The following is a 20,022-nucleotide window of genomic DNA, read 5'->3' on the forward strand; positions in this document are numbered from 1 at the left end:
GCTTAACGTTTAACTACCAATTAGGTATCGTGGACGATGGCGGAAGCTCATACTTTACTGTAAACAATTTTGTTCTAACAAATAAAAAGTAGCCATACACGGGATTCGAACTGGTGATCTCCCACACACAAAGCAACGCTCTTGACCACTAGACCAACAGCCGAAGATAAGTTTTTGAACACTGGAAGTGCCACTTTTCCATTTTCTATTTCAGCCACTGAAATCGTGGATGCTACGATTAAAAAGAAATTAGGGTTTCATCCAAACATTGAAACTGAATCAGCAAGTGTTCATCCCCAAGATGTAGACTAGTCGTAGGGTTCGCTTGCTTGAGATATCGTTTTTAATGGAAGGTTTATACCAATCTGTACAAACAGATCGCTAAATTTGCCAAGCCAACTGAATACCAAGCAAATACATTGAATATAGTTTCAAACTTGCAGGTAAGTAACCTACTTGTGCCTCTCCTGCATCGTACCAGTAAGTTCAAAAAACAGTGGAAAAAGTCGGATTTCCAGTCTTGGTTCACTATAAAAAGCAATTTTTAATCACAAGAAGTCATTTACAAGAACAGGGCTGGATGTTACAGTCTGGCTCGCCCTTATTTCATAATATAAGTTAAAAAAGTAGTGGAAAAAGTCGGGATTCTAGCCTAGATTCACTGTAAAAACTGGTTTTGAATCTCATATAGCCATTTACAAGGGCAGGTCTGGATGTTACAGACTGGGTCGTCCTTATTTCATAATATAAGTTCAAAAAGCAGTGGAAAAAGTCGGATTTCCAGTCTTGGTTCACTATAAAAAGCAATTTTTAATCACAAGAAGTCATTTACAAGAACAGGGCTGGATGTTACAGTCTGGCTCGCCCTTATTTCATAATATAAGTTAAAAAAGTAGTGGAAAAAGTCGGGATTCTAGCCTAGATTCACTGTAAAAACTGGTTTTGAATCTCATATAGCCATTTACAAAGGCAGGTCTGGATGTTACAGACTGGGTCGTCCTTATTTCATAATATAAGTTCAAAAAGCAGTGGAAAAAGTCGGATTTCCAGACTTGGTTCACTGTAAAAAGTGATTTTTAATCTCAAATGGCTATTTAGGAGAGTTGGGCAGGATCTTACAGACTCAGTTATCTTTATTTCATAATCTAAGTTGAAAAAATAGTAGAAGATATTGAAATTCCAGTATTGGATCACTGTAAATAGTGATTTATAATTTCAAATAACCATACACAAGAACAGGGCTGGATGTTATGGACTGGATCGTCCTTATTCATAATATAAGTTCAAAAAACAGTGGAAAAAGTCGGATTTCCAGACTTGGTTCACTGTAATAAGTAATTTTTAATCTTAAATAACTATTTTCTACTGGTGGTCTGGATGTTACAGATTGTTGTCTATACTTTGTAATATAAATAAATGAATAAGCCATTTTTTATTGAGCTATACAAAAAAGAGCGCATACATTTAACAATAAAAATATCATTCTTTGACTCAAATATTAAAGCCTTTACTTAGGCTAAGAGAATATAAAAACGCTTGGTAAACTATTTCTGATTGACGGATTTCGTTTCTCTTATCGCTTGATCAGCAATAAGTTTGCTTGATTTATTAAGCCAACAATGAGAATCAAATAATTATGTTTATCAATCATAGGATTAACTATGATTAACTTTCATTAAATAAACACTTTACCAAGGGACATAAATAATTTACTACCATTGTAAACAATTACAATTAAATAAATAACAATAAACAACATTGTAATAAATAAACAGGGAATATTCATAATTATAAATAATGTTTATGAGGCTGAAGGATTGATTATGAAGATTTCGGATATCTGATTCAGGAATTAATTGTTTAAAATTTTTAATAGCAAATTTTATAACCTACAAAATTTCTTTGAATAATCTCCTTATTCATTGATTTTTTTACTTAAAAAGTTTGACTTCAATTGGTAATAACCTAAATTGGCTGTAACCTTCTATTTACACCGTCTTTTGTGTGACAAGTGCAAAGACGAAATTAATTGAATATTAACTGAATCTCTAAAAAGTAAAGTAATGCCTATATAGGACAGGCTTTACGTCCAAATACCAAATAAGGTATCGTGGTCGGAGGCGAATTAGTAAACATACTTTACTACAAAAGTGAATTTTATTTAAACATTAAATAAAATCCAAGGCCTAGAGACCGGGGAATCGAACCCAGTACCAGCAATACGTATTAGCTTTACAGGTCTTGCCTCTAAAAGCTCGGCTACCGTGGTGTCTTACTGAACCCTCTGTTTTATTAAAGGGAATTCCTCCAGAGAGGATATTTTGGAGCCGAGCGGATCCATCTTGGAGCTACGGATCTATGTGACTCGAGGATTTTTAGTTAATGGATTAAGCCTTTTTTCGATAATTATTTTGAGCCTCGATACTATTTTTCTTTCGGCTGTGCAGCCAAATACTAAACGAAGACTACAAGCCGTTCATTCTGCTCTGTAGCAGATCAAAAACTAATCTCTTCCCCCAACACTATTGGTCTGCCTGGAGCAGAGTGTGGGAAATCGAAGAAATCGACATGAGATAGCGCCAACTTAACTCTCGCGCCCAATCAAAGAGCCTGTTGAAAAGTACTAAGCCTACGCATTGTCTTGAATTTATAAAAAAATGGATCAAGAAAAATCTGAAGGAAAATTATAGCGCTGATAATGGGCATTGGTGGCCCCCGCCACTGGTTCCAACATGAAGGTAAGTCGGGATAACTCAGGGTGGAATTAAAGAGTGTACAGAGTCGATGAAGTATTTGTTTGGGAAATGACCGCAATGTAGATTGTGAGAGCCAGTGGACTTGCGGCGATTCAGAAGGAATCCAGCTAACTGTCTTTAGCTTTTCTCCTTCTAAATGGTTCTTACAGGTCACTGTCAAGTGATGGATCCGGCCAATGATTTCAGATGTCCAAGAGCTTTAAAAGTAAATAAATAAATCGAATAAAAGTTCATGACAGTAAAGCGTAACTATTTTACAAGCATTGCGGTAAACAGTCAATGGTATTTGCAGGATTATTTCTTAGATTGATTAGCAAGCTGAAACCATTCTTAGGGTTGCATAAATCTATTACAACAAAAATTATGAAACGTTGTAACGAGTTACATGTTACATGAGCCTTGATCTGATAAGAGGAATTGACCTAAGTGTTCCGAGAACTCTGCCACACATAGAATTATCATCTTGCTAGCTAGAGTTAACTTATTATCACAATCCTAATTCACAAAACTATCTGTTGTTAATGTTAAATTTTACTGAACAGTCAAAAGTCAGTTGAACATTGAAAGAATCGTTTTTAAGATGACTATATTTCGTTGCTTACATTATTACCATATTCAGCGCTACCATAAAATCCTGGTTAAAAAAGACTTGTTCAAATTAAACAAAGTTGCTCTAGGAAAGACAACTTAAGTCTTTCTAATTGTCCTTTCTGTTCAACCTTTCAGACTATTATATTTCCTAAAAATAAATAATACCAAAAATTTCTTGCTCTGTTATGAATTGATATAAATTGATATTATTGGTACCTGATATGGAGAAGATATGGTTGCAGTTTTCAGAAGAAGTTTCAGGCTGAAGTGGGTACTTAAAGCTTACTAAAACAAAAAGAAGATTTCCAAAAGATCTACAGGAAATCATCACTGCTTAAGGGGGATGCCTGATGTAGAAATGTAGACGTCATTTCCGCAAATAGTTTTATATAATAAGTAAAAACAATTGACTGTATTCCTGCCAAGATATTGTAAAATGTTATTTAGATTTCTTTCTGTTAAATTAAAAAATTTATAAGGATACCTCCTTGATAGTTCCAACCAAGTTTTCATAGACCAATGACATACGAGGTGTGGCTATTATAATAACGAGACTGATGTTGCTACAGAAGAACTATGCATGCGCCAAATTCTAACGACCGGACAGCTGTGCAGCGTAAAGACCTTCTCTTTCGATTGCAGCGTCTCACGTGTTTGTAGAGAAATCTGTATGACCGGAACCGTCGTTTTGTTGTAAGAGGTGTTAGTTTCGTTTTGCCGAAAACATGATACTACACATTGTAGTAGAGCAACGAATTGTCGCGAAATTTCACATGAAACTTGGTGAAACCGCTACTGAAACTTATCTTTTATTAAAAGAAGTTTATGGCGTTGAATGTTTATCAAGTGCGCGAGTTTTTGAGTGGTTCAAGCGTTACCAAGATGGCCGAGAAGACGACGGAGATGATGACCGCCCGGGTCGCCCTTCCACGTCTAAAACGGACGTGAAAATATCGATTATAATTAATCCACATTACTACCGTGAGGTGCTTGCCCAACTCCGTGAAAGAGTAAGGAAAAAAACGACCCGATTTGTGGAAGAACAAGTCATGGGTTCTCTCCATCAAGACAACGCGCCGGCTCACACTGCATTGTCTTATCAAGACGTTTCTAGCTAATAGTACAACATACCAGTTTTAGGCCATCCGCCCTTATTCGCCTGACCCTGGCCCCCATGTAACTTTTATCTGTTCCCCCAAATTCAAATCTGCATTAAAAGGAACACGATTTCAGTCCGTTGAAGCTGTGAAAGAAAAAGTGGCACGCGTCATGCTGGAGCTCACAGAAAAAAGACTTCCAGCACTATTTCGAACAATGGTAAATTCGCATGGAGCTTTGTAGGGATAGGGAGGGGTGTATATTGAAGGTGATAGTAACTAAATATTGTATAAATTTAAAATAAAATGTTTTACAGCAATAGTCTCGTTATTTAATAGCCACACCTCGTACATAAGTATAGTAGTTGGTGGAGTTATTTTTTATATAAAATAACAAGATTTACCCCCAGCTACACAGATAAAATAAAGACGCTACGGCTACTGGTTGTTTTATGTATAATCAGTTTGGTTCTCTCTAGTTACCAGAGGACCTACTCTGTTTTATTTTTAAGAGGATAAAATATTTTCAAAAATGCAGTCCTGGGAAAACAGACTCTGCAAGGATCGTAAATATTCCCTCACACCAATCTTAAGAGAATTTAATAACCGAAGTAGTAATGGTTTAAATAATTGCAATTATAAAACTAGGTAGGGATAATACAAAAAAGAAATGCAATTTAGTGCTTTCATTGCTTATAATGGATTCATTTGATTGTAAAATAATAATAATATAAAAGTGACGGTAAATGATTTATGGTTAGCTGTATGGAGATAGCAAATGAAACAGAGTGTATATATAGATATAATAGAGTTCGGTGGGAATAGAAAAACGTGGACTAGCTCAGAGCGAGGTGTTCAAGGTTGCCATTTCCTTTAGCAATTAGACGCTACTAATTATCAATTCTATTGCCTACAGATGCGTAACGCAACTCAGTAGGGCGGAACCGCATAGCATCACAATATAGTTGCTCTGGCACCTTTACTCTTTACAACTCTTTGCAAACATGCTTTCGCTAAAAAAAAAAAGAAAAACCAAATGTAAGCATTTTTTTTTTGATAGATAGATCTTTGGAAGAAGGTTCTGCGTCCATTTTGGGTAGATGAAGGTTGTGGGCAAAACTTTTTTATCTGTTGTTTACCCAACACATTGGACTTAAAACAAGTTGCAGGTCTCATCAATAAAAACTAAATTAGATTCTCGGATATTTGAGAAAAAAACTGCAAAAAAACTGAGAGATAGCACCACTGGCGCGTATCGAGGTTATGTTTAGTTAGCAGCATCTCTTGGAAGAACACACACCAAGTTTCAGCCAGATCGGTCTATTTCTTTGTGTTTGGCATTCGTTTGAATCGAGGAAGTCGAGTGATTTTCAAAAAATGGACGAAAAAGAATTTCGTGTGTTGATTAAACACTACTTTATGAAAGGCAAAACGCCTGAGGAGACTAAAGAGAAGCTTGATAAACATTATGGTGACTCTGCACCTTCGATTAGAACAGTTTATAAGTGGTTTCAAAATTTTCGGAGTGGCCATATGGGCACAAGTGACGCTGAACGTTCTGGACGCCCTGTTGAGGTTACTACTCCAGAAATCATTGATAAAATCCATGATATGGTGATGGATGACCGAAGAGTGAAGGTGCGTGAGATTGCTAGTGCTGTGGTCATCTCGAATGAACGGGTACATAATATTTTGCATCAACATTTGGACATGACAAAGCTATCCGCAAGATGGGTGCCGCGATTGCTCACGCTTGACCAAAAAGGAAATCGTGTGAAGTGTTGCAAGGACGGTTTGCAGCTGTTCCAGAAGAATCCGCAGGACTTTAAGCGTCGTTTCGTCACTGTGGATGAAACATGGATACATTACTACACTCCTGAGACCAAAGAACAATCTAAACAATGGGTTACCAAGGGGGAATCTGCGCCAAAAAAGGCGAAGACCGTTCCTTCGGCCGGAAAGATTTTGGCGACTGTCTTTTGGGATTCGCAAGGAATAATCCTCATCGACTATCTGGAAAAGGGTAAAACTATTACAGGTGCATATTATTCATCGTTATTGGACCGTTTGAAAACCGAGCTGCAAGAAAAACGCCCACGATTGGCCCACAAAAAAGTCCTTTTCCATCACGACAACGTACCAGCTCACACCTCAGCAGTTGTGGTCGCAAAATTAATGGAAATAGGGTTCCAACTCGTTTCACATCCCCCCTATTCTCCAGACTTGGCTCCCTCGGACTACTATTTGTTCCCCAATATGAAGAAATGGCTGGCGGGAAAAAGATTTTATTCAAACGAGGAGGTGATTGCAGAAACGGATGGCTATTTTTCAGACTTGGACAAATCCTATTATTCGGAAGGGATCAACAAACTAGAGCAGCGTTGGACGAAGTGTATAAGCCTAAAAGGAGACTATGTTGAAAAATAAAAAAGGTTTACCCCAAAAAATTAAGTAGTTTTTATTTTTGCACGGACTTTTCAAACGACCAATCTCAAGCTGGCTGAACGATTAGGTCAGTTCAGAAAGCATCACTTTATGTATACCTAACGTACAATGTACTCAATAAAAAGTTTTCTATTGAATCAGAATCATTTTTTATTGACTGTAAACTATAAAAAATCATTTATTGTGATTATTATATGATTTTGTTTTTTTTTGAATACTTTTAAAGTAGGCTATTAAAAACCCCAGTATTTTTTTAGACTCAAAAAAAGACCACATATTCTCGAAATTATTAAAATAGCGAACTCTCATTGAGTTGTTATTTCCCTCTCTCTTTTTTTTTAGTGCATTGATGCAGCCTGAAGGAAGATTTTAAGAAAGATATACGGTGCCAAATTGGTAATGGGAGAGTGGAAAATACGAACGAACAATCAGCTTTATGAGATGTATCAGGAAAATGACATAGTGGCAATTCATTAAAGCAAGAAGAATAGAATAGAAAAGAAATTTATTATTCTGGGACAATTGTCCCCTAAGAATAAATACAGGTACAAATAGAGGCCTTAATAGTTTGGCCTGTGATTAAACAGAAAATAAATAAATATTTACAAAAAGTGGAAATCAAAATAACAATAAAAATTAAGGAAGCTGAGTAGAAAGGAGATAACTGAATAGAAGGGATTTAAAGATGGAAAGGGTAGGAGCATGGCGGACAGATGATGGCAAGGAGTTCCTGAGAGAAATAGCGCGTATAAGGAAGGATTTGTCAAAGGATGAGGTACGGTGTGAGGGAATATAGAGATCAGATGAGCGAGATCTAGTGTTACGGGAATGTACCGAGGATTTAAACTTAAAGAGTTGGAAAAATATAGGTAGGTCTTTGAGACTGGATAACTTGAAAAAGGAAAGAACCCAAAAAATATTGGCGGCGATAGACAGGAAAAAGCCACTTCCACTCATCGTAGCAGTGCGAAATGCGGCAGAGTCTCTGGGAATGCTGAAAATAAATCTTATGAAGCAGTTCATGGAGGCGCTTGAGCTTAGCTTCAATATCACTAGAAAGACCGGCCATACACTGTGCAACCATAGTGCGAAATGGGGGAATATAAGAGAGGAAATTAGGAGTTGCCGGGTCTTAATTGGAAAAAGGTGACGGGAACTATTAAACTTCTTAAGGATATGGATGGAACGACGAGAGATTTGGGAAAAAAACTGAATGGTTGGGTCATGTGGTGCGAATGCTGGACAATCGGATGCCCCCCCCCCCAAAAAAAAACTACTTTTCTCCAAAATGGAGTGTACAAGAGGTACAGGGCAACCAAGAAGGCGTTGGATGCAGGATGTGGAGGCTGACTTGCTGAAGCTGAGTGTGACTGATTGGAAGAGGAAGACGATGGACAAAGGGATAGGTGGTTCGAGGTTGTCAGGGAGGCCAAGGCTCGATTAGAGCTGTAGAGCTATTTAGTAAAGTAAAGTGATGCAGCCTGAACACGCAACGATTACAAAAAAAATAAGACTATAATTGATCGAAAAGAAATGGTCAATTTGCTAAGACTTGTTTACTGTAATTTAAAAGATAATAGATGTAATAAAACTATTGTAAAACGTCACTTTAAAGAAAAAACTGAAATCTTCTTGGAAAGCGTAAAGAAAAACTAACAATAAAAGACTCAGTACAGATACTGAATACTTCATTATAGTATCCAAATTATATTTGAATTCACTTTATTCAAATTAACTGAAGCTTTATTAAAATACTTTACTGTAATTTAATAGATAAAAGATATAACAATCTTAAAACTTCACTTTTAGAAAAATTAAAAGTTCTTATCAAGTACTCGTATACAGGGTGTTCAGCATAAGACTACCGTAACTTTGGGAGGCGATTCTGGGCATCATTTGCAACAAAAAATTCCATATAAACTATGGCTCGATTCGGCTCCGTTTTGTAGATATGTTTAATTTTATGTTCTTTCAAGATACTACTACTTTTTAGCAAACAGTTGTCTATATTTCTCAAACTATTATAGCTGCAGCAATTTCAATTAGCTCATTAGAAAGAAGGTTAAATTTCCTTTCAAAATAAGCTAATTTATATTTCAAAATAATAATATTAAGTATTTCAAATTGTAGCCCAAACATAAGAAATAATAAGTTTCTAATTTTTTCCTCAAAACTTTGACTTCATTTTTCTCAAAAACATTTTATATGAAAAAGTCGTGCACTATTCAGGAGAAACATCTACATACAATCACCTTTCGAAAGGTATACAATGCATTTGGGTTATTTTAAAAATTGATGCAGAAATCTGTGATTAATTGCAAAAAAGTAGGCCTCAAAACGGCGTCGGCATTATGAAAGGAATTCACCTACTATAAGAATATTATTGATCAGAATCATCAAATCCAGTACGATTTTTTGCAAACGTGTAATTTAATAATTTATTTATTTAAGAACTATATTCAAAAATATATAATTTACATTATAAATAATAAAATAGAAAGAAGAAATTGGTGTATGATGTTAGATGAGCGTTAGGTACCAATTCCAAAAGAAAGGATTTTCCTTTAACGAGTTTAGGACTGTGTGCTTTTCTTTAGTTAATTCACAAATATGCTAAATAATTTGAATAAAACACAGATTTTTTTGAACTACTCAAACAAACGTTTGGAACTAGGCGGTTGTGGAGAGCTAATAAATAGTCGTGAAAAGTCTAAAGATAAATAGTAAGTCGTGTTATTAATACTTGATTAAATTGATCAACAAGTAATTGTCTATATGCTGAAGCTTGCTTAATGTAATTTAAAAGATAATTGATTTAATGCAACAATTGTAAAATAGACTTTTAGAAAAAAACTGAAGTTGGTTTAGACTGGATAATAAATACTTTTTTTGGGGTTTATTTTTATTTTTTTTCTTAACTAGTAAAAAAAAGTTATTTGCTGAAATAACAATATGTATTAAAATAAAAAAAGTTCAGGAAATTAACACTTGAAAAACTAATGAAAGTCAAAGTCAAAATATAAACAGGAAGTCAGTAATTAATAATTAAATTGATCGGCAAGAAGTTCTTTGTTAACTAGAGCTTCTTTAAAGCGATTTATAAAACTGGATTAATCACAACTATTCAGCAAAGCTATCAAATTCTTGTTTATTCTAAATTAAATACTTTTATCCTATGTAGCAATAAAATAAGACAACGACCAAAGAAGTGAAAGAAGTCCTCAGCCTCTTTCAAATTGCAAATATAACAGATATACGAGGTGTGGCTATTAAATAACGAGACTATTGCTGTAAAACATTTTATTTTAAATTTATACATATTTAGTTATTATCACCTTCAATATACACCCCTCCCCTATCCCTACAACGCTCCATGCAAATTTACCATTGTTCGAAACAGTGCTGGAAGTCTTTTTTCTGTGAGCTCCAGCATGACACGTGCCGCTTTTTCTTTCACAGCTTCAACGGACTGAAATCGTGTACCTTTTAATGCAGATTTGACTTTAGGGAACAGATAAAAGTCACATGGGGCCACAGGTCAGGCGAATAAGGCGGATGGCCTAAAACTGGGATGTTGTACTTGGCTAGAAACGTCTTGACAGACAATGCAGTGTGAGCCGGCGCCGGTTGTCTTGATGGAGAACCCCGTGACTTGTTCTTCCACAAATCGGGTCGTTTTTTTCCTTACTCTTTCACGGAGTTGAGCAAGCACCTCACGGTAGTAATGTTGATTAATTATAATCGATATTTTCATCCATTTTGGATGTGGAAGGGCGACCTGGGCGGTCATCATCTCCGACGTCTTCTCGGCCATCTTGGAAACGCTTGAACCACTCGCGCACGTGATAAACATTCATCGCCATAAACTTCTTTTAATAAAAGATAAGTTTCAGTAACGGTTTCACCAAGTTTCATGTGAAATTTCGTTGCTCTACTACATGTGTAGTATCATGTTTTCGGCAAAACGAAACTAAACACCTCTTACACAAACGACGGTTCCGGTCAGACAGATTTCTTTACAAACACGTGAGACGCTGCAATCGAAAGAGAAGGCTTTACGCTGCACAGTTGTCCGGTCCTTAGGATTTGGCGCACGCATAGTTCTTCTGTAGCAGCATCAGTCTCGTTATTTAATTGATACACCTCGTATTCCGTATACATTTTGGACATCTCGTGAAGGTGTCGAATTAAGTGTTAGAGAGGGATAATCGCAGGGACGCTAAAATCTCTGAAGAAGAAACTAGTTCCAATTTCCAACAATTCCGTAAACATAAACTAAATGAACTTGTTTTGTTATTATTATTTATTTTACTGCAGTCTTAATGTACTCTTTTCCTGAGGGGGACATTATTGGCTGATATATTTGAAAAGGTGCCAAATTGACTTAGGGGTCAGCAAGGGTTGCGTAGTAAAAGCGTTCACCGTAGAAGAGTAATGAAGTACTACGCGAGTGGAAGGCAAACAATAATTGAGGCTAATTGAATGGCCGATACTGTTTAAAATATCCGGAAGGAGTTTAGTTAGCTGCAGGTGGGTTAGGTGTGGTAACCTGGAGGGTCAGGGATGCGGTTGCTAGTGGGTAGATGGCCAACGATGGAGGTGTAATTAATTGGTGGTGAAAGATAGGGAGGGCAAAATACAGTGGCTTGCCGGAGTGTTGCTAGGGGTCCCAGGCGCTGGGCTAATTGTAGTCCAAGGGATCTATTGTATCATCGGACCGATCTGGGTCCGTCTACAATGACCTTAATTGTGACTCCTGCTCGTGCAGAGTCTCGGCTGACCCAAACCTTGCCTAATTAGCCTCCCCGCAAACCCTCTACTCGGGCATGCCGATCGTCTATCCACAAGAATAACTTGCCAACTTACAGTCAACACTTCCAAAACTCATCGCTCTATTAATAATCCCTCTTAACATGAACTGAACACTTAGTACTTAATCAACTCCCACACAAACTTTTCTCAAATGCCTCTACATTCTTCTTTAGCATTTGGATTGTTTGTGTAGCTCCGCAAACTAACTAGCCATAATTGAGCAACTTTAGGCACAAACATCATCAATATAATCGGATTTATAAAGAAAACTATGTTGACATGTTCTGCATTAAAGATCTATTGTGGATTTCCTAAAATATCTGTGATTTATATATAAAAGTAGACGTTTTGAAAACGTTGACTGTGAGATTGCTAGCTCGAATTAGCCTATGGGTTCGCTCGCTCGTGCGTGCAAACCCTGCCTCGCGTGAGGAAAAGTACTACTTTCCACACTTGTTAAATAAATAACTATTTTTCTGCAACCATTAGGATTATTAACTAAAATAATTAAAAATTTCATTTTTACAGTCTACAAAAAGTAATTTATTTATTATAAACATTTATTGTTATATTACAATTATTTACATTACTTACGTATTTACATTACTTATTACATTTTCTGCTGTTTCTTTTATTGATGGAGGAGTGTTTTCTAAACAGGAATCACTAGAATCCATTTTAAATTTCTATAAGGTAACACTATAACCTTTTTAACTGTTATAATTTAAAATATCTAATTATTTATTAAAATATTATTTTTATTTCTATATTCCTTTCAATTTTTATTTTATTTTTTTAATATTCGTTTTTTAATTATTTAGTTACGTAAAATAAGCTTATTAAAGTTTTACAGAAAATATTTAATAACAAAACTTCTTATATCAAGGAAGCACAATAAAGTTTTTCCACTCACTAGTGAGGAAAGTGACACTAATGGGAATTTTTCCCCACTAGTGTGGGAAGTTGGGCATTACACAGCTGATTTTAATTGAGTAATGAGAACTTCCCTACATGGTTGCAGAAAAATATAATATTTAACTCGAGTGTAAAGTATTTTCCTCACACTCGGCAATTTGCACTTGCACGAACCAGCGAAGCGAACCCTGCCTCGCGTGAGGAAAAGTACTACTTTCCACACTTGTTAAATAAATAACTATTGGACACATGAGGCTACACAAAAAAAATGTTACTAAGTTTAAACTACATTCTCCATTTTAAACAAATTTTAGAAACAGTAATTTGGGGCATTAAATCCTAAAAACATATTGAAATAAATATTTATCTCTTTGAGCAGCATATTTTAGGCATTCAAAAAATAAAATGAAACAAATCATCAGCCATTTTTAGCGAACATAGCAAGTATTTGTAGGGTTAAATTCATATCTTCCTTTTTTAATTATAATTCTACCACATTTTTTACCCATTAGACGCATTTGTGCTATTCTAACTTACTTTTTATAAGTTCGAATTCAATAAGAGGTAATTTTCTATTGGTAAAAACGAACAAATGTTTCTGAAAAATACAGTAAATGAAGAATTGTATACAAAGTCATTATCTGTACTAAAAAAAAAAGTGATTATCGAATGCCTGAATTATGTCATTTACATGGTAAGAAAAGTAGAAGACGTTGTTATTTAATAATATAATGGTCAAAGCTGGTCGTGGAAATGGTTCAACGATTATAAAAGTGGTAATCAGTTGAAACAATGAAGCGCTCGAAGAACTCTGGGGATTTGCCTTCGACTTTACTCAGTCTTAGGCATTGGCCATCATTGTTACCTTCACCGATTCGACCAGTAATGTCTGGTGATTCCAATTAATTAGTGCAACTTGTGCAGTCGATGTTTATTTTTTCCATCTTATTCAAGTATAATATGATTTAGACATACCGGAAGAAAATAAGAAGAATTATACGTACATATAACTTATATTATTTCTGCTTTTTGTTAGGATGATGTACCTTGAGATAATGAACTATAATTACACTTACAACAAGAGATAGTTGCACACTAATGACTGAGTGAAAACATTAATTTCTTTTTTATAGTACTTTTTTTTTAAAAGTATAAGTCTCTCTAGCATTCCCCTCGCGTTTGCCCAAACTATAATGCTTTAGAGCTACTGTCAAAACAATCAACAATGTTTAAGGAAGACTGAACAGTTATTGTAATTAACCTGATAGCTCTTTGGTTCCGTTCTTATTTGCTGGGTAACCATTGTGTACCCTACCCAGTCACAATGAAGCCAAATCTTAGTTGTAAAATATTTTGCCAAAATTTAGCCTATTTTGTGCGTTTTAAAAGAAAATTCTTTAGTAGCTGCGTGGCACCAAAATTTTTAGTATTCACGTAGTTAGTGATGTGATGTTAAATTTTAGCAAAATTAATTTTTTTTTCATATCCCATCATTAGGGTTGCCAACTGCCCTTTTTTATTGGAAAGGACAACCCTTTTTTAACACCTAGTTGTCCTTGTCCTTTCTTAAATTAGGAAAGGACGCCTTTTGTCCTTTTTTTTCAGATATTATTCACACAAATCTAATTTATTTTATTGTATTTTTGATTTAAGTTCTGACTTCCGAGACTTCTTCATTTGGCGTGTTGTTTTTCTGTTCTAACTGAACTGAATAGGTCAACAGGTTATTGGATGTAACGATGAACAAAATGCAAAAAATGGTACTGGATTTGATGTTTCTGATCAGTTATATTCTTATGGTAGGTGAACCCCTTTCATAGTGCCGACGCTGTTTTGAGGCCTACTTTTTTGCAATTAATCAGAGATTTCTGCATCAATTTTTAAAATAACCACTATTCATGGTATATCTTTAGAAAGGTGTTTGTATGTAGATGTTTTTTATGAGTAGTGCACGTTTTAAACTTATATAATATTTTTGAGAAAAATGAAGTCAAAGTTTTGGGAGAAAAAATTAGAAACTTGCTATTTCTTATGTTTGGGCCACAAAATGAAATACTTGATATTTTTATTTTGGAATATAAATTAGCTTATTTAAAAGGAAATTTAACCTTCTTTCTAATGAGCTTATTGAAATCGCCGTAGCTTTAGTAGTTTGAGAAATATAGGCAACTGTTTGCTAAAAGAACCTCTCGGTAAAAGTGTGGACCGTTTGACCTTGGAGGTAGAAACTCTTTGTGGACAATTCCGTGGATATCGAAAAAACAGATCAGCATGCATTTGATCTTCGACTTCGCCATCCTTGCTTTTTTGGGCCTTGGAGAGGTTGAAGTGTGCCATTCCATGCTCTGGCGCTTGGTTTCTGGGTCGTACTCAAACACCCAATACTCGTCACCAGTAATGGACACGTTCCAGAAAATGGGTGTCATTTTCAATTGAATCCAAAAAGTCAAGGCACCTTTCCTTCCTGATGTTCTTCTGGTCTTGCGAAAGGTTTTTTTGTAACCATTTTTTTGCGCAGATTTTTCTCATCCCCCAATTCATTGGTCAAAATTTGATGACCGTCATTCGTGTGAGACCAAAACATCAGGAACAAGTGGGTGTTGCATCACGATAATGCTCCTTGTCACACAGCAATTTCTATAAACGGAGTTTTTTTGGCCAGTAAAAACATTCCTGTGGCTCCTCAGCCTCCTTATTCGCCTGACTTGAGTTCTTGTGACTTTTTTTCTCTTCCCGAAGTTGAAAAATCACCTGAAGGGAACTCATTTTGTGGCAGTCGAAAACATTCAAACGGCTGTAGCCGACCAGCTGAAGGCTATTCCACTATCGGAGTTCGAGCACTGCTATGAGGAGTGGAAGAAACGTTACTTAATTTACAGACCTCGTATTTAAAGCGCATGCAGTTCAACCAAGACAAAATAAAAAACATAAACTGTTTAATGGGCCTCCAAATGTGTATTACTGGTGATTCAAACTAAATTTCGAAAATCTGGCACTATTACAGCTAAATTTAACCAAGGGAAACTTTCTGTTTTTTGTCTGTAAATCCTACGAGCGACAATTAATCAAACAATCAGAGATAAAGTTGTTTTGTCAACGGTAAACTAGAGTTTTGAAATGAAAAAAATGGTAACTAAGTGAAACCAAACTTAATTTCAAGGATTCATTGTTGATTAAAACTTACTGAGTTCTGATAGCACATTGTACAAACCAGAAAAAAAATTGAAATTGTTATTTTAGCAAGAGCCACATTGCATGGTGTGCAGCTCAACAGGGGTTCCGCCTTTAAGTAAACACAGAACAGCAATTTGTGAGCGACCCCTCTCACTTGGCCCCCTTTTGCAGTACCAGAAAATTTATAGAAAATTATTTTCACCAAAAATGTATTTGTTCCTTTAGAATTAGAAAAGTTATTTACAGTTGATGAAGAAGCGAACCGCTTCTATCTGCTTTTATTTCTGCAATGAGCCGTGCTCAGTTGATGACGTAATAACGTGAAGACCCCCATCCTTACTTATAGTCATTCAGTTAACAACGCTGTATACCAAGAGAGAAGAGATTAGCTTGCTGGTTAGTGCCTTCAATTCTTCCACAGAGATCCTGGGTTCGAATCCAGCTGCCTCGCTTTAGATTTTCACTTAAGAGTATTTTACTTTATTTCGTAACTGAAGACGAGTAGTAAGGGTGAGTTTTATGGCGATTGCCTGGTCTATCGGTGATTTTTCAAGATACTGCCAGCAGCTAGTTGATAACGCTAAGATTGGTAAGGAGATGGTATTGCAAAAGATTAGATAAATTGGTCTTTGTGATTAAGATGCATTTTAAAAACACTTTTTTTGTGTCTTTTGTCTATTTTGGTGTCCTCACGATTGCAGCAAAAACAATGTAACCTGTTTGAAAATCAAAGAAATGCTTGCATTACGGTGGCCGTTCGCTTAGGTGCACTTTATTGTAAACAACGTAGCGTCTAAACGCGAGATCCGATTTTCATGAATTAGAATAGAATAGAATAGAAAAGAAATTTATTATTCTGGGACAATTGTCCCCTAAGAATAAATACAGGTACAAATAGAGGCCTTAATAGTTTGGCCTGTGATTAAACAGAAAATAAATAAATAAATATTTACAAAAAGTGAAAATAAAAATAACAGCAGAAATTAAGGAAATAAATTAAAACAATTAGAATTTCGGAGGAAGCTGAATAGAAAGGAGATAACTGAATAGACGTGATTTAAAGATAGATAGGGTAGGAGCATGGCGGACAGATGATGGCAAGGAGTTCCAGAGAGAGGTAGCACGTATTAGGAAGGATTTGCCAAAGGATGAGGTACGGTGAGAAGGAATATAGAGATCAGATGAGCGAGATCTGGTATTACGGGAATGTATCGAGGATTTAAACTTAAGGAGTTGAAAAATATAGGAAAGCCTTTGAGACTGGATGACTTGAAAAAGGAAAGAAACCAAAAGATATTGTCGGCGATAGACAGGGGAAAAGCCACTTCAACTCATCGTAGCAGTGCGAAATGCGGGAGTCTCTGGAAATGCTGAAAATAAATCTTATGAAGCAGTTCATGGAGGCGCTTGAGCTTAGCTTCAATATCACCAGAAAGACCGCCATACACTAAGCAACCATAGTCGAAATGGGGGAATATAAGAGAGGAAACTAGGAGTTGCCGGGTCTTAATTGGGAAAAGATGACGGGAACTATTAAACTGTTTAAGGATATGGATGGAACGACGAGAGATTTGGGAAACTTGGTTTATCCAAGATAGATTTTGATCAAAAGTGATACCAAGGTTTTTCACAGAGGAACAATATTTTATTTGGATATTGTAAAGGAAAAGATTAAGGAAGAGGAGCCAATGATTTAAGGAGTGGGTTGGAGCCAATAACAATTGCTTTGGTCTTTTCTATATTCAGGGTAAGCTTATTGTTCGTGGCCCATACTGAGATATTATTGAGGTCTTCTTGAAGTTTAAACACAGCTTCAAACAAATCCGACGGGGAAAAGGATAGGTAAACCTGAAAATCATCAGCATAGAGGTGATAGGTATTAGTCTATTCAAAATTTTATCTAGATGCACTTTTGAGGAGACTGGACGCTGAACATCTTATGGGAGAGAAGATAGAATAGTATCTATACAATTAAATATTTTGTTTTCTACAAGAATGCAGAGGTACGCGACAATTTCTTATGAAGGTGTGGAAACTGCAGAAAGTTTTGACAATCACTGGTTTACAGTTAGGGTATTGCAGTGATGGTACTTCAGAATCAATGAAATTAGGGACATGAATAAGTTCTTGGCAGATAGTATCACATAGCAACAAATACCCATGGATACAATAGCAGTGAGACATTGGTATTTGTTATTAGTGAGTGACCTTAGGGACAGAGTCGACATTTCAGTGCGGACAAATGGGCTGGAAGAAAAGAGCAAACTATGGAAAGGGCAGTGTGTGTCCGGGGGCTGCATGCCGATGATGCACACCAGGGTGGTGCCCTTCCCTAAAGCTAGCCATTCACTTATCAAATGCCGAGTTAATTTTTATTGTCTTTTTATTTCTTCCCTATTTTGTAAACAACAGTTTAGTGAATTTACTGCAATGCTACCACCATTGCATTATACAGGAACCTGTGTGAGTTACAGTTGGACTGCCTGTTAAGTAACCTCGCTTAAATCTGCATCTTTTCGGACAGCCAGGCTGCACTGAACGCCCTTATTTTCTTCAGAATCACCTCTTCCCTAGTCTGGGAATGCAGAAAGGCCCTACTAGCTTTGGCTGGAATGGGTGCCAGGTCATGTGGTGATCAAGGAGGAATGAAACAGCTGATCAACTGGCCAGGAATGGAGCTAACACTCCTTTCATTGGCCCGAAACCTGTCCTAGGGATCACTGTTCAACGTTCAGAGACTGGATCGGGAGAGAACATGAAAAATAACTGGGTGATGTGTCCTAGGGGATCAAACACAGCAAGATGATGCCTTGGCTCTGTAAACAAAGAGCCAAAGAGACTCCTGGGCTTGGGTAGAAATCAGATTACTCTGATCACAGGTCTATTCACAGGGCATGGCAGGTTCAGGAAGATGGGTGTCAGGAAGAGGAGAAAACGGCCTCTCACTTGTTGTTCTATTGCGTTGCTATCGAGTGGTTGCGCTATGAAACTCAATTATACCAAAGGAGACAGCAGAGGAAAAAGAACTACTAAGGAAAGTCCTCAACCTCTTTAGTAGGGAAGGTGGCACAATAAGCCTCTTGTAGCTGCGGTATCGTGGGGCATAGCTCCCCTCCCAGTTCAAATCTTAATCTTAACCTCGCTTAAACACTTAAGAACACCCCTGCAGTCCAGTTCTGCGGTAATCTTATGTTTTGGAACTTAAGATGAGTTTAAGAAACTAGCGAACACTGTACTGCATGTGGCAGTCTCGTCGTTAGTCATCCATCCAGGCACCACGGTAGCTGAACGATTACAGGCGATAAGCTAATAACTGAGTTATTGAGTTCGATTCCCCGGTCTTAGGCCTTGGATTTTATTTAATGTTTAATATGAGAACTTTGTAGTGAAGTATGTTTGCTAGTCGCGACCGTACAAGACACCTAATCGGAAGTTAGACGTAAAGCCTGGCTGCAAAGAAAAATAGGCTTTACTTTTACTAATAATCCATCTTGGGCAGCAAGACCTCACAGGATAAAGGCACAGATTATTACCTGAAGGCGTGATTTATGGCAAACCCACACCACCTTTAGTTAAATTGTAATAACAAGCGAAGAATATAAAAAAAAAAAAAAAAATGAAAAGAAAAAGTTAGAGCCCAAAAGTTAGAGCAAGTTACCCTGAGGTCAGAAAGAGTTGTCCGCCAAAGGAAATGGAGGTATTTATACCTACTGGGACGGAACTTAAAACTAGGCCCCGGTAACCGTCTGCTCTGCAACTACCCAACAGCATACAATGGGTCTTTCGCATGAAGGCCCGACAAAAGAGGAGCTAATCGAATTAACAGTGGATAATGCGCTGAAAGAAATGGTTAGAAAATAAATATCACAATTAAAAAAAACGCGTTTTTTAACAATGTATACAAGAGTACACAAAAAACTTTTCCCTTTTTTTTTAATTTTTATTTTGGCTAGGGTTTTAAGGTTACTAAAAATGAAAAATATTTTTGGTTACATGATTTTTCCGGATGAGGAAATACTAGGGGTCAGCATTTTCTTACCCTCGAGGAAGCGATAAATTGCCCACCTGACTTCTTTTCAATTTTTTCTTATTATTTTTAACAACGAAAATTTCATTTTAGTTTTAACTTCCGTTTCAGTTTTTTATTTAACTTTTTAAAAATAATTTTTCTTCATTGCTTAAACTACCTTAAAATTTTTAGTATAGTATAGGAAGTGGTGATAATGTGGAAC

Source organism: Rhodnius prolixus, unplaced genomic scaffold, assembly GCF_049639745.1.
Source record: "Rhodnius prolixus isolate KJV_2025 unplaced genomic scaffold, Rpr scaffold_12, whole genome shotgun sequence".
Lineage (NCBI taxonomy): Eukaryota > Metazoa > Arthropoda > Insecta > Hemiptera > Reduviidae > Rhodnius > Rhodnius prolixus.